General features: G+C 42.5%; 1 long non-coding RNA gene across 5 annotated transcripts in view; it reads left to right on the top strand.

Annotated features, from left to right (window-relative positions):
• LOC119058385 (uncharacterized) overlaps positions 1–14,463 on the top strand; it is a 202,329-nt gene that overhangs the window by 90,069 nt on the left and 97,797 nt on the right. For 2 of the 5 annotated variants that reach the window (XR_005084237.2, XR_008389813.1), the window contains exon 3: positions 5,017–5,124. The exons of 2 other annotated variants lie outside the window; for them this stretch is intronic. This is a non-coding gene — a long non-coding RNA (uncharacterized LOC119058385). Of the gene's footprint in view, positions 1–5,016; positions 5,125–5,727; positions 5,858–14,463 lie in introns of those variants that run through there. One more of the 5 variants, XR_005084238.2, reaches the window with a different exon arrangement.

Below are 14,463 nucleotides of genomic sequence, written 5' to 3'. Positions count from 1 at the left end.
TATTAGGCTTAAGGTACAAATAACAGGGCAGGCTCACCTATAGTCCACAATTTAGTTGAGTTTCGCAAGATGGAAATACTCAAACACCTTGGTCGTCCACTCTCCTAACCTCCAGGGTCCAAATCCTGGGTGGTTTCCACACAAGCCTTCCTATAGCGAAAAAGGCCTGGAGCACTTACTTGTTGGCTTGTCTTCTAGGCTCATTAATTCACGATGGGCACATAGTCAGGTATACCCCATGGGGGACCATCTATATCTTTGCATGTATAATCCCTCAAGTTTTAAAAATAGTATAGATTCTGATATGCCTGGAATTGTTTGAACTTGATTCTGTTGGAAGATGAAGTGATATTATAATTGCTTTTTGAAAAATTCCCTCCCTGGAGTGGCTCAGTGGATTGAGTGCCAGCCCGCAAACCAAAGAGTGGCCCGTTCATTTCCCACTCGGCACTGGGTTGCAGGACAGGTCCCAAGTTGGAAGCGTGCAAGAGGCAACCGCACGTTGATGTTTCTCTCCTGCTCTTTCTCCCTCCCTCCCCTCTCTCTAAAAATAAATAAAATCTTAAAACAAAACAAAAAGAAAAACTTCTCTGTCTCCTCCACTACAATGTACTACTTGAGGGCAGGTATCTCATTTTACTAACCATTGTGACCCCAGGATCCAGGTACAATTCTTGGCACACAATGCATATTTAATAAATGTTACCTGAGTATTTACTGGATGAATAGGGCAGACAGAGACCCTTTCAAGATCTTTTGTAGCCCAGCAAGGAGAACAGAACGGTTAGGAGCAGATAGTATAGAACTGAGGTGCTTGGTCTTAGTCCCAGCTCTGTCTCTTTCCACTTGTGAAGATGGTTAAGTTACTTAAACTTTCTGTGCCTCAGTTTTACCATCTTTAAATTGGGTATATTAATATGATCTATCTTATAATGTTGTACAGCTTAAAGAATTAAACCTTTGAACACTGCCTGGAAAATGATTGGTGTTCAACTGCTTTAACTCTTTTTTTTACTTACAAAAATGTATTAATGATGACTCAGCTCCATGTTCTTGCAGCTGTTTCATCCTCACTGCTTCTCAACAGTCACACTCTGATAAAATACTTCCTCATAATCATTATGCAGGGGTGGGCAGAAATGTGTTAAATTATTAGCCATCATTACTTGAAAGATAAATCATAAGTAAGGATATGAAATAATAGCAATGATAATAATAATAATAGTAAGACAAATAACATAAATAGTACAATGATAAACAAAGAATAATACAAGAATAAACTGTTTTGTGTACTCACAACTGTAAGCCTACTTTGTCCCACCCCATATAATACTGTATTATTGTATTATATAGGGTAAAAAAAACCCACAGGGGAAATGTCTCCAAATCTACACTCGATAAGGTGATGCTTAATAAATAACCAACTGGCAAAAAAAGGAGGGGAGGATGGACTCTTGGAGGCCCTTGAAGCACTTAGTGACTTAAGCATTTATAACATTTAATATATTTTAATTAATCATATTCTGTTATTAAACATGAAAAGGATTTGCTTGTGCATGGCTTTGAGTAGATGTGGTTGTTGCCCCATATTTTCCATTAATTCTAAATGATAAGATGGGGAACAAAGAATAGGGAGTTATAGTTGTTTAAAAATAAACTTCTGATATTTCCACCACTTCAGAAAATGTCTCTATGCGTCCTTACGGAAAGTCTGGGAGGTTATAAATATGTCAAGTGTGCCCTGGTCCAGCTTATGATTCTGAGAAGGTCTGCCTGTGAGTTACACTTGACATTCAGGGGAGAAGGACCTGGCAGTGATCTGACTTCTACGGAAGGAACCTGAATCAGGAGGCCAGTGGAGGAGAGCCTCGGGTGTGGTTGGTGGGTGTTTGTGGCTGAAACTTCTCTGACACAGATCCGCTTATTTGTGTACCCTGAGGCTGGGCTCTCCTGGGGGAGCTCTGAGGTGCCAGGCAGTGGTCAGCCCTGAGCCCCCTCTACCAACATCTGCTCCCTTCCCTTTCTTCATATATCATCAGGCTCCTCAGACTGTGACAAGTGGCATTACCACCTGAAGAAAGAAAAGAATAAGGAGCAGTATGTACCAAATGGTCTGGGTTGTTTAAAAAGAAAAAAAAAATCACACACAGAAGTAAAAGTGGAAGAAAAGACACTAAAAGTTAGTGCAGGTTACAGTGGGGTTTAATTTATAGCTGATTTTTACTTTCTCCTGTATGGGTATCTATATTTTCTTAAAATGCCCATGAAATCTGAAGCTGCTATAACCATATGAAAAGACATGAAGGTAAATGTAGAAAACTTTCCCTAAGATGGAGACTGGCTCATCTTGCTTGAAGCTAGTTTGCAGCCACTGGTGTGAGGCAATATCTGATGGGGGAAAACATGGCCTCCTCCCAGCTGGGCCTACGCACAAGGACTTGCCGGAAGTCCTCACCTCAGACTTCACTCCTAAGTGTTCTGCCCCCTTTTTTGCTGGTAGTTTCCTTAGAATGCACCCCTAGCCCTCTCCTTTCACCCTCCTCAAGAGATGCAGACCAGTTGCTACTGCAGCTTGGAGTTCAACTGCGACAGGAAGGAAGCTGTGCCATTAATTATTCCCAGAGGCCTGCAGGTTCAGAGGGTTCTACTGACCCCCGGTTGTCTAGCAGCAGAGATTACTGCCTCCCTTCTCAGAACTGTTGTGCTTTGCTGCTTAAACTTAGCTCAGCAAGTCAATGAGAGAGCTTCTATCCATTTCCTCACCTGATGAACCAGAACAATGTCCTTACCTCCAGAAAAGGGAGGTTATGATCTTATAGAAGCTATGTCTCTGTGGGTGGAAGGTTAGACTTGTTAAAGACATTTTCAGTTTCTTATGAACTTGTCTGTTTGCCTTTTGCTTTGGGGAAACGTATTTACTTGGTGGGCTAATACCATACAGCTTATTTTTAAAGCTTTCATGTGGAGAGCAATAGTTAAAATATCAATAGCCATTGAATATACACTGAACCTTTCAAAGGATATAGCATTCACTCAAATGCCAATGGCTTAGAAAATATGGCTCTAAAGGGATTATTAGTGTTATCTTTATAATGTGGAAGAAATCTCAGTGTGGAAAGTGGGATTCTGATTACTCCATAGATTTCTGATCTAACCTAAGAACCTCCATCCCCATCTGTTCTGCCCAGATTTGCCAGGGTTTTTCCAGGCTTCTGTCAAGCAGCCTGCAAGGTCTCTTTGACTAAAGAAATTTGTGTGTCTTCTCTGCTCAGCTAGAGCTCAACTGGGGCAAATGTTGTCAGGTCTGTTTCATTTTTGTAAAGTCCACATCTCAGTTCCTGGCACAGACTAGTAGCTCAATTGATTACCCTCAAACAAATAAATTATACATCTACTCTTCAGTCATTTATTCATCCAGTCTGTCACTTAACATATTTTTGAACACAACAATATACCAGTCATGTTTCAAGGTGCTGGGGACACAACCTTAAACAGATCAGACTGAAATTCCCATCCTTTAGAAACTTATATTCTATTGGGTTTGACTGATTATTGCGAGAACCTTTCATTTCTTTGAGTGTCTAATTGCTGATCCCTGGGGGTTCATCTGAAAACAGGTGGAAGGATTTTTTTTTTTTGTGGTGGTCTTTCCTTTCTTTAAGGCTGTGATCAAGATCAGAGAACAAATAGAGCACTTAAAGAAAACCTATCCTTTCAGAATATTGACTCAGACTTCGTGTAGCTAGAGGTGTGGCTCCAGATAGAGGAAATGGTGCCCCATGTATGGTCTGAGGTGGAGGGAATGAGACAAGGAAGTAGCTTGCCTGGGTCTTAACAGCTTTAAGTCATTTCTTGTTCTTTCCCTCATGGTTCCAAAGTCAAGCATTTGGGAACTCTAGGACTCAGAGAAAATGAGGAGTTAGGACAAAGGTCTCTGTGTGAAGGGAATGGTGGCTGGCCATATCACATGTTTCAAGAAGCCTAAAAATGACCTAAAATGAGGAAGATCCCCCAGGACCTGAACCTGGGGCTAGATAGAGTTGGGAGCCAGGAGAGGAGGGAAGTCACTCACTGGGAGTTCTCAGAAATTTTAGAATGCAAGCAAGACTTTCTGCAGGGCATGTGATTGAGCCCTGAGCTGTTTTATTTAGATGTTAAAGGAAAACCTGGGCCTGGAAGGCTGGGGTGCTTGGGGAGTCCAGATTATTCTGTGCTCATGGCCATCTTTCCCAGCCTGGGACCGTGGATCATCGGCAGCACTTTAGAGGAGTCCCAACGTATTTATTTGGTTGGTCTTCATGTTGCCTCACTTCCAGCAAATCCAAGAGCTTGCAAAGATTTCTGGTAGTAAAGCCATTCCCTCATACTTGGAAGCAAACTTCCCCTTAATTAAAAGTAGACAGGCTCTAAATATGAGTTTACATAACGTAATGTTCTGAACTGGTTTCAGTTGCCTCGTGACACTGTTTTCAGGACACGTTATTTGCAGCAGCCCCGTGGGTCTCAGGAGCCCACCACTCTTTCCCTAAGAGTTGCAGAACTAATCCCAGGAGAAGGCAGAAGGGCTTTCAAGCATGTGGTTGATGCATTCCTTGCCCACAAAGAAGAAACTGTCTTCCATGCAGAAATGCTGCTTAAATGTGAAACCAATTCATCAGCAACCCATCTGCACAAGCCGCTGTGTTTGTGCAAACTGAAAATAAGCTACAATTGAACCAAATTCCCAGAAGTGGGGTCAATGTGAAGAATGGACAGTAATGCCTTCTCTCTCCCAGCCTCTTCACCAACCCCTTTCATCACAACTCTCAAAAGAGCACTAAACCCAGGGGGAGCACGGGGTTTCATGAAAATGACGAATTCAATTTGACTCAAACAGGCTCCCCCTTTCCCTGGAGGTATACTCTCCTTCACTGTTCCAGCTTTGAAATTAAACTTTGGGAAGGAAGGTTTCAAAGATCATGTTGGTTTGAGGGAGACCCATGTGGCAAATGACCTCTCCTCTGCTTTTGCAAATAGTGAGAAACCTTGGAACCCCAAGACTTCTGCTTGAAAATGTAAACTTTTGCTGAAGAGAATGCTGTATTTGCAACTGGGAATAAAGCGGGTCACAGTGGCAACACTCAGGTGGGTTACCCACATGTTTGTTCACGTTCCATTTGCAGCTTAACCTTTACACCCCTTTGGCTTAACCTCTTCCCTTTGGAGGGTGAAAACCAAATTGAATAATGGAGAATGGTTAGCATCAGAGGATTCAATAATCTTTTCATCCATTTGCTCTTAAAACTAACTGGAAGAATGGAGATGCATCTCCCGTTATTACCATTTAGCTCTGTACCTCAGTGCTCTGTTTTGCTCCCTCAAAGCTTTTAATGGTCCCAGATAAATCAGAGCTTTGACATCAACTGCCACTTTATGGAGTCAGAATACTCTACCCTAATCTAGAATCCGACAGTCTGACAGTTCATTTGCTTTTGATCACATCCTGCTGGGGCTTTTACCTTGCATAGAGCTTTTCTGCAATTGACAAGTTCACAGTTCCACTTCAGATTGCAATTGGGTTTTCCAGAAGTTTCCATTGGTCTCCTTAAGGGTGAGAAAGAGCATGCCTTAGAGGTTGAGGTAGAAGGCAGGTCATAAGACATGCCAGAGCTAAAAAAGGTACCTAAGAAGCCAGCCGCAAAGTAGAATAAAACCCAAGCCCCACGTTGTTCTATCTCTGTCCCACAGGTTCTTATCTGCCAATGAACTTGCCAGTCTCTGTGACTCAGCCCTGGTGTCACTGTGAAGGTATTGGTACTTGTCCCTCCTGTGTACCTTTAAGCACCCTGTACAATTTTCATTCCAGCATGTTCCTCATGGTTTTGTAACTATTTATCCTCTTGTCTATCACATCTAACATCTAGCACCCTCTCCTCTAGTCTGTGATTCATTGTGTATTTTCTTAACTAGTACTCAATAAATGCTATCGAGCTGCCCTGGGCATTGTGGTTGTCTCTAGAGAACAGGGACTAAAAATGTGGGTGTGATGCTTTAGTCCACACACTCTTTAAGCACATTAACTCTCCACAGCTATGAAAATGCTGTTTAGTTTTTTAGATGAAAGACCAATGTTGTACTAATGCAGCTTCCAGATTCTATGTAAAAAAAAAAGTTTCAAAATCACATTAGAGTCAAAGTTGGAAAAAGAAAACAGATCCCTGAGAGGCAGGTTTCCTTGTAGACTTTTTAAGGAACCCACTGCTTCCATTTGAGATCCAGTTCTACCCAACACTGTGTGATCTTAAGAGAATCAGCCTCTCTGGGCCTCCTCAGTGAAATAAGAATATAATTAATCTAAATCATAATCTAGAATAATAATACCGAACAAGAATGGTTAGGGAGGGGCCTAATATTTGAGTTCATATTTGAAAAGCTCTTAGAATAGTTTCCCACACAAAGTAAGCAAGCTATAAACATTAGCTCAAAGCCAAGAAGGTGGGGGATTTTCAAGAGGTTTCTGAATGAGAGCACATTGGTTTAGAACTATTTGAAAGCTTTACGTTTCTGCTGCCAAAGGGATCAGAATGCACAAAATATCTGTATGCCTCCAACATTTTAGAAGTAAATTGTCAGATTAGGGTCAGCTGTGTAAACTTGTCCTCTTTAAACTTGACCTTCCTTGTGACTACACCTACTTATTTTCGCAAGTAAAAGATGCAATGAGTCTCGATAGATAGGAACCTTGGAAATCTCACCGCAGTCCTGCGTGTGCCAGTCATTAGGTTCGCAGTGACCCACTAGAAGCAGAATGACAGGCTAAGCCGGTTGGCCCCCATTTGTGAGAATACATTTAAGTTGGTTTGTGTGCTCTGGGACTTCAAGCCATTAATCTCCTGGGGACTTCTCTTTTTAAATGTTTCTTCCCTTTTCATATGTTAAAAACAGTTTGAGAGATGTTATGCTTCTGTTCTCATGGCGCAGTGGTTTTTAGAGTGTCATCTGTGATCATTTCATCCGTTCCCACTTTCGATATCATTTTTTAGAGGCAGCATCATTCAGGGGGAAGAACATAGTCCAGAGGCTCAAATTCCACTTTTGGGACTAACACCACATTGTGTGAGGCCCTTGATTTCTCTATGGCTCAGTTTCTGTGTCTATCAGGGAAGATTGATATCTCCACTCTCATCAGACAGTTTTTGTGAGACTGAACCGAAAGCTTCACCTTCAGAAGCCAGCACAGAGCAGGATGCATGGTTCAGATTCAATAGATGTTAGCTGTTACTATGTATAATGCCTTAGAATAAAAGAATAGTCTAATACTCTTTCAAGCAGGTTCATGTTCATGATCTCATGTGACAGTGAGAGTTTGGCTGAAAAAGCGCGGCAAGTAACGTTAGCCCCACTTTATAGAGAAGATGACCGAGGCTAAAGGATGGTGAGAAATTCTCCTCAGGTCTCCAGTGAATTAGCACCTGAAACTGGATCCCTGAGACCCTCAGTCTTGTGCAATGTCCATGGTAGTGCTTCTCCATAATTACATCCTATTCTGATGAGCTGGGAATGCTGCCTGTTAACATGCAGATTCTGACTCAGCAGATCTGGGAGGGGTCGGGCTGAGAGTGTGCATTTCTAACAAGCTCCCAGAAGATGCTGATGCTACTGGCCCAGAGAGCCCCCACTTGGAATAGCAAAGCTTTATGACCGGTTGTACCAATTCCTGGCTGTTCTGATGCCTTGGTGCTAATTTTCATGAGAATTCAAGAAAAAATAGTGTGTAGAAGAATCACAAGACATATCACAGGGATAATCCTCAGAGTTATCGTCCTCTCACCACTGTACAGTTACATGGCAGTCAATTACCCAAATGCCCATCGATCTTCACAGCAGCAGTACAAACACGCAGCCCTTAATCTTGCCAAAGCCCGCAATCAATCAAAGTCCCTCCTCTTTTGTACGATTGGAGGTCCCACTGGGAAGCACAAAAGTCCCTCCATTTTCTTCCCTCCACTTAACACCAGGGAGCTCATCCCCAAAGGGGAGCTCTATGGAAAAGAACATTCCTCTTTCTTCTGAAAACTGATTGCTCCTTTTCCACGTACATTTGTTTTTCATTCACACAGACATTTCAACAATGTAGGCCTTGCATAACCTAGGTAACCCAAACCAGCTAAAATAAGAACCTCTTTCAACTTTTCCATAGAATTTCAAACCACACCTGAGCTTTCCACAGATTACAGGGCAGAAAGAATGGCAAGGTTTTTGTGGAGAGGGCAGCCCTCTTTAATCTGTGTTGTCACGAAAGTGGGGATGGACACACAGGACAAGTTCAAGTCTAGCATAAAAAAATCAGCTCATGAACACGGTACTTTTTTCCTCCATAGTGGGTTTTTTTTTTTTTTTGGTATTTTTACTTTCAGAGTAAGCTGATCTTTGCATAGTAGACGAAGCGTTGGCTGACAAACGTTTCCTGTCAAGAGCTAGATAGTAAATGTTGTCAGCTCTGCAGGCCATAGGGTCTCTGTGGAAAGGATTCAGCTCGGCCCTTGTAGCTCAAAGGCAGACACAGTGTGTGAAGCTGGGTGGGGCTGTGTTCCAAACAGGCTTTGTTTCCAGACACTGAAATTAGAATTTCAATTAATGTTCACGGGTCACAAAATATTTTCCTTTTCACCATTAAAAGAAAGTAAAACCCATTCTCGGATCTCTGTATGAAACCAGAAAGCAGACAGAACTTCTGTCAGCGGCCAGAGTTAGCTGACCTCTATGTTAAAGTCATGTGGGCACCAGCCAAAGGCAACATTCTCATATATTGTAATGTTAAAACTTAGATGTAGAATAGACTTCCAGATTTCCTGCGTTTATGATGGCAGCTTTAAAGGAAACCAAAGCTGCACGCTGGGAACTGTTCTGAGTGTTCTCCAAATGTTTTCTTATGTTAGCTTTCGGTCTATAATTCATTCTCATTTCCTAAGGTTGTTTAGTTTGTGAATGTGAAACCATCAGCTTCCTGTGTCAATTTCAAGTAGCTAAGTTTCCTATTTATTTGGAATCCTTTAGTGGACCCTCATCTTGCATTTATTTATTTTAGCTCCAAAGCCTGACCATATTCATAGCAAGAGTTTGGAAGCATAAGTAGTAGTTTTCTCAAAGGAATATATTCTGACCGGTTGATTTCACCGAACGCTCCTAAAGTATGTGCTTTGATTCTAGTAATAATGATGGTAATATGGGCTTGTGGCAAGGATCTTTAGCCCTTTGGTTTGTATATATTATAGCTACAAGTTAGATTTTTTTTTCCCCATGGAGGAATTCCATGCATAGCCCACAAGCTGTTTTAACTGTAGACTGTATCTTCGTAACATGTAAAATGCACATACACTTTCTGGTCCTGCATAATTCTTCTTTTCATTAGGTATTCTAAGCTTACTTTTCTTTTGCATATTTCTCTTCACATCTGGCACATCACCATCAGTTCCCTGCCACCATCCCCATATATATACCTGCCCATTAACCCGATGGCCGCAGCTGTAGAAATTTCTCTAAAGTTATACAATGAATGTTCTCCAAACACCTGATTTGTTTATTCTTCCCCCTAGTAGCACTAACTTAAAACAAGATGCATAGGATTTTGTCTTGGGTTTCTTCTTGCATGGCTTCAATAAACCATGACCTAATTGTCCATCTGACAGACTGAAGACACAGGGTATGTTTATTAACCAGAATAACTTCTTATGACCCCATAACATTAATTTAATTTATTTCTGCCAAAAGATTTTATCTGGGGAACGGGTCAGTAAGAAACAGCTCAATCATAATCTCTCTTGAAACACCCTTTGAACTCCACAAAAGTACCACTGACTCAGAACCATTGCGGGTGCTCATCAGAGGTGGGAAAACGGATTGGGGTGGCCCTCGCCACAGAATTCGGAAGGATGTCCACACCCCTGGCAAGAGGCTCGGCGGACTCTGCTTGCACACCTGATGGAAGGAAGGAGTGTGGTTAGCTCTGTGGTGCCTTTGAAAGGGCCTTGGGGCACAAAGGCTTTGTCAGAAGGTGGGAGGGGGCAGTGAGGGTGAAGGCAGCAGCTGTGGCCTAGCTGAAGAGCTCCCACCAGCGTTCAGATCTGCGACATCTGCACCTCCTTGGCCCTGACCTTTTCCCAGCCCTTCTGTGAAAGTGGGGTAGTGCTCCCAAGAATTCAAGGTCCTGTCACAACACTCGGCAGGATCAAGGATGTTGGTGGGTGGCCTAACAATAAAAGCACAGTGTCCTGGAGGAAAGAATTAAAGGGGGGGGGGCAGGAAGAGCTGTAAGTGAGCAAATCTACAATGTTATAAGGGCCAAACTGTTCATTGTCTGTTAAATTGCCAATTCATAAAACTGAAAAGAAACAAAGAAGGTACATACAGTTGGCAGATCTTTACTTGTTTTCAGTGACTTAAGGCTTTGAAGAAAGTTGACTGAAAGAGAAACACACCATCTTCAAATACAGATGAGAAGGTTCGGCCTATAAGGAACTGGAATTCAGAACTGTAGGCACTTCACTTTGTCCTTTAGTGTCCCCCTGGGCAGAGGTAACATGGAGAGCCCCTGATTACTCATTTCGCTGCACTTCTGGGGGAGGCAGGGACATACATCATGAGACCGCCACTTCTGTTTAGCTCAGGTTGAGTGATATGTTTGTTGTACCAGATCGGCTCTTCTGATCTTCTGATCATGTTTGGCTTAAACTAATTTTAAATGTGCCGGTATTCCCTGAGTACACCTTCTGATGAAATTTACCCCAAACACAAAGACCTCAGATCTGATTTATTGCAACCTGGGTATGTTTCCATGACTGGGGCACAGGGGAGTGTGTTGAATTCCTCCTCTAAAAACTGTGCCCAGGGAATCAGACATTTTCTCTTCCTCATTTGCATTTCTTGTGGTAGGGACCCTCATTCCCATAATGTGTCAAGCAGAACAGGAAGCAGTGGACAAGGGCGATCAGCTGTTGAAAGTACACAAGCGCTTTACAGCAGCCTGGGCATTATTGACCTTTCTGTGGATCGTTCTTTGTTGAGGGGGGACAGTCTTGTTCAACATAGGATGCTTAGCAATGTCCCTAATTTCTACCCACTAGGTGCCAGGAACACCTCTCCTCTAGTTACGACAGCCTAAATGGTCTTCAGATATGGGCAAAATTGCTGCCGATTGAGCACCACGGCTCTTGTATGAGAGAATCATGGGCTATATACAAGATGGCTAATATGCCTTTTAACTCAGCTCAGTTTGAACCACTGGTCATTCTTTTCCAAGATTTGGAAGTCGAGGACAAGTTCCACGAGGAATGTGTCACCACTATATTTCTAGGTTCTAACCTGGGCCAAAGTTGATGTTCAATAAAAGTGTGGCGAGTTAAATTATATTTCCCTTTTTTCTTGCTAATTCTCTTTCCTATCTACTCTGCACTTAAAGTCTAGGGCTGTAGACTCACTTTTCTTGGTAACTGGAAAAAAGACACTGGCTTTGGACCCCTCAGTCCTGGCTCAGTTTCAGCTCTCCTTTTTTAAAAAGAATTTATTCATTTATCTTTAGAGGGGAAGGGAAGGAGAGAGGGAGAGAAGTATGGTCGCCTCTCTTGTGTCCCCTGGCCTGCAACCCAGGCATGTGCCCTGACTGGGAATCCAACTGCAATCGTGTGGTTCTCAGGCCCGCGCTCAATCTACTGAGCTACACCAGCCAGGGCTCAACTCTCCTTTTCCTCTTCTTAAACACCACTTCTAACTCGACCCCGCCCCCCGAATCTTACTCTCAGTATGTGCTTGCAGGAACATCTCTGTGCTGAAAAGCTTTATCTCCCCACTTTTTCTTCCTCAATAAAGTTTCTTCAACTTTCTGACCCCAGCTCTTCACGGTCTGCCCATGGCCCTTATTGGGAGTCTGCCATCAGCGACCTCCCAACCTGTGCTTTGGGTGCCCACATTCCCAACCCTCAGGCAGCCCCCTTTCTGGGCCCTCAGTCCTGGCATGTCTCTTTGCAGATAATCATTCATGGACCATTAAGAAAGGAGGCTATTAATGTAGATTTCATAGATGGGATTTTGGGAATCAGTCGATCTCTGAGTTGTCAGCTGACCCTTTTTACGTGAGCATTTAAACCCTTCCTGAGCAGAATGCACATGGCCTTCAGTGCATATCCACGAGGATGTAGGGCATGCAACAATTCTCCAGACTGTGTCTATGGACCCTGGCTCAGCTAAGTTTAACTGCACTTTGAGATGCTTTAAACAGATGAGTGGCTCATACTCTATACATCACCTTCAGGAAAAGGTATTGATGTCATTATCTGAACAAATGCATACCTAGCACTAGTATATACCAGGGACTGCATGATGTATTAGAGATACAGCAGTAGCAAGACAGAAGCAGTCCCTGCCCTCTTGGAGGTTACAATACGAGAGGAGCTAGTTCGTAGAGAAAGAAGTGAGTCCAGTATACAACTCTGAATGTAGCCAGTGTCTTCGATCAGTTTAGAAAACAGAAACCAAAACATATGAGGTCTGTCCAGAAAAAGTCCAGCCACTGTTAATATAATGAGAATGCTTTGCCCGATATTGATGTAACCTGGCAGCCAAGGAGAGTGGACTGGGATGCACATGCGTGAACAACGATGACTTCACTGTGCTAGTCAGTGGGGGTGGTAGATGCCATTGAGTGAGCATGTGCACTGTGTGTCCATCTCATTCAAAATGACTGAACCAGTAGACCAATGAATCTGCACTGAATTTTGTGTTAAACTTGAACATTCCTCTGTGGAAACTATTTGGGTGATTCAGAAGGCTGCAGCTATGGGCAGCTGGTGATTGGCAGCTTCATCACAACAACTCACTTGCTCACACATCACTCTGGTGCAGACTGTTTTTGGTGAACACACTCAGGTGCCTCATTCCCCTACAGCCCAGATTTGGCGCCCTGTGACTTCTGATGTTTCCCAAAAGTAAAGTCACCTTTGAAAGGGAAGAGATTTCAGACCATCCATGAGACTCAGGAACATATGACAGGACAGCTAATGGCCATTGGGAGAACTGTGTGAGGTCCTAAGGTGCCTACTTTGAAGGGGACTGAGGCATCATTGTCCTATGTACAATGATTCTTGTATGTTCTTTAGTAAATGTCTCTATGGTTCATAGTACATGGCTGGATACTTTCTGGACCGACCTCATACACTGTGTGGAAGTTTCACAGTAAAACAATCTTCCCACAGATCTGTATAGATCCAAAGCATTAGGGAGTGAAAGCAAACAACCTAAGAAGGGGTCTAAGAAACGAAATGGACAGAAAAGCAGGTGAACCTTTCCTGCAGAAGACTGACAAAGACTCCTGTTCCAGGCGTCTAAATTAAATACCAAGCTCTAACGATTCCTTCGAATGAATGAAACTTGAATTTATTGCAGTACAAATTCAATTAGAGCAGAGAAGTCTTCCATAATAACATGAAGTGTTCTGTTTGTACCTTTTCATCATACAGCACAAGGAAAGAAAGGCTGCTGGGAGATCCTGGCAAGTGGGGTGGTCTCCGAAAAGCCTGCTTCCTGCCTCATTTTGATTGAGTAGCTCTCGGGGACTTTCTTCTGCATGGGAGGTGGCTATGGGAAAAGGATGCAGACCATTATTTTTTCTGATTGAGTCACATAATGAGTGACATTGCAAACGGAGTCACAGGTTGTGCCAGAGATTATTATGTAATTAATTCTGCCACTTAGAGAAAAACATGGCCAAAAGCTGTTTTTGAAACTGGACTTTTATATTTCAGAATACTGTACCTCAGGGGATAGGTAACAAACCACAGCGCTATCTTATCTTAACCCATTAATGGTTAAAGAGAATATCGTCAAAAAAAAAAAAGAAGAAGAATGGGAACCCAATGATTACATTCTCCATCAGTAAAGCAAACAAAAGAACTAAGGTAGTCATTTCAATAAAGAAGCCTAAGAAACTGGAAAATTTCATGTCTCTAGAGAAAGGGGGAAGTGTCCCACGGACACATGGGAACATTACTTTAACAGGTAGACATGAGAATTTATGTTTTTGTGATTATCATCTGATACCCTTGCAAGTGGCTTAATGTTTCAAATATTTCCCAAATATATGAATGATGATATTTGTAAATGTTTTTAGTCTCTTTATTGGGACAAGAGATATTTAAGGCACTGAGAAAACTTAACCTGAGCCCTGTAGCCCACCTTTAAGGGAGAGAATGGAGTGAGCACCAAAGACTAAAGGTCAGAATTTGAATTGTGAATATCATGGACTAATGAATAAGAGTCTAGCTGAGTACTGAAGGCTTGATTTCCAAGCTCCTAATAGAAAAGCTACCATCATCAGCACTGAGTGATGGCTCTCTGCAAGGTGTGATGTCACATTAATCTGCTATCTATTTAAAATAAAATTATTACATTGGTGGGACAGTGATATGAGAATATCTGGGAAAAGACAACTAA

Source organism: Artibeus jamaicensis, unplaced genomic scaffold (assembly GCF_021234435.1).
Source record: "Artibeus jamaicensis isolate MK-2021 breed Jamaican fruit bat unplaced genomic scaffold, CSHL_Jam_final scaffold_1283, whole genome shotgun sequence".
In the NCBI taxonomy this organism is placed as follows: Eukaryota; Metazoa; Chordata; class Mammalia; order Chiroptera; family Phyllostomidae; genus Artibeus; species Artibeus jamaicensis.
Note: the sequence above shows the minus strand (reverse complement) of the source record. Positions and strands in the feature narration are given on the sequence as shown.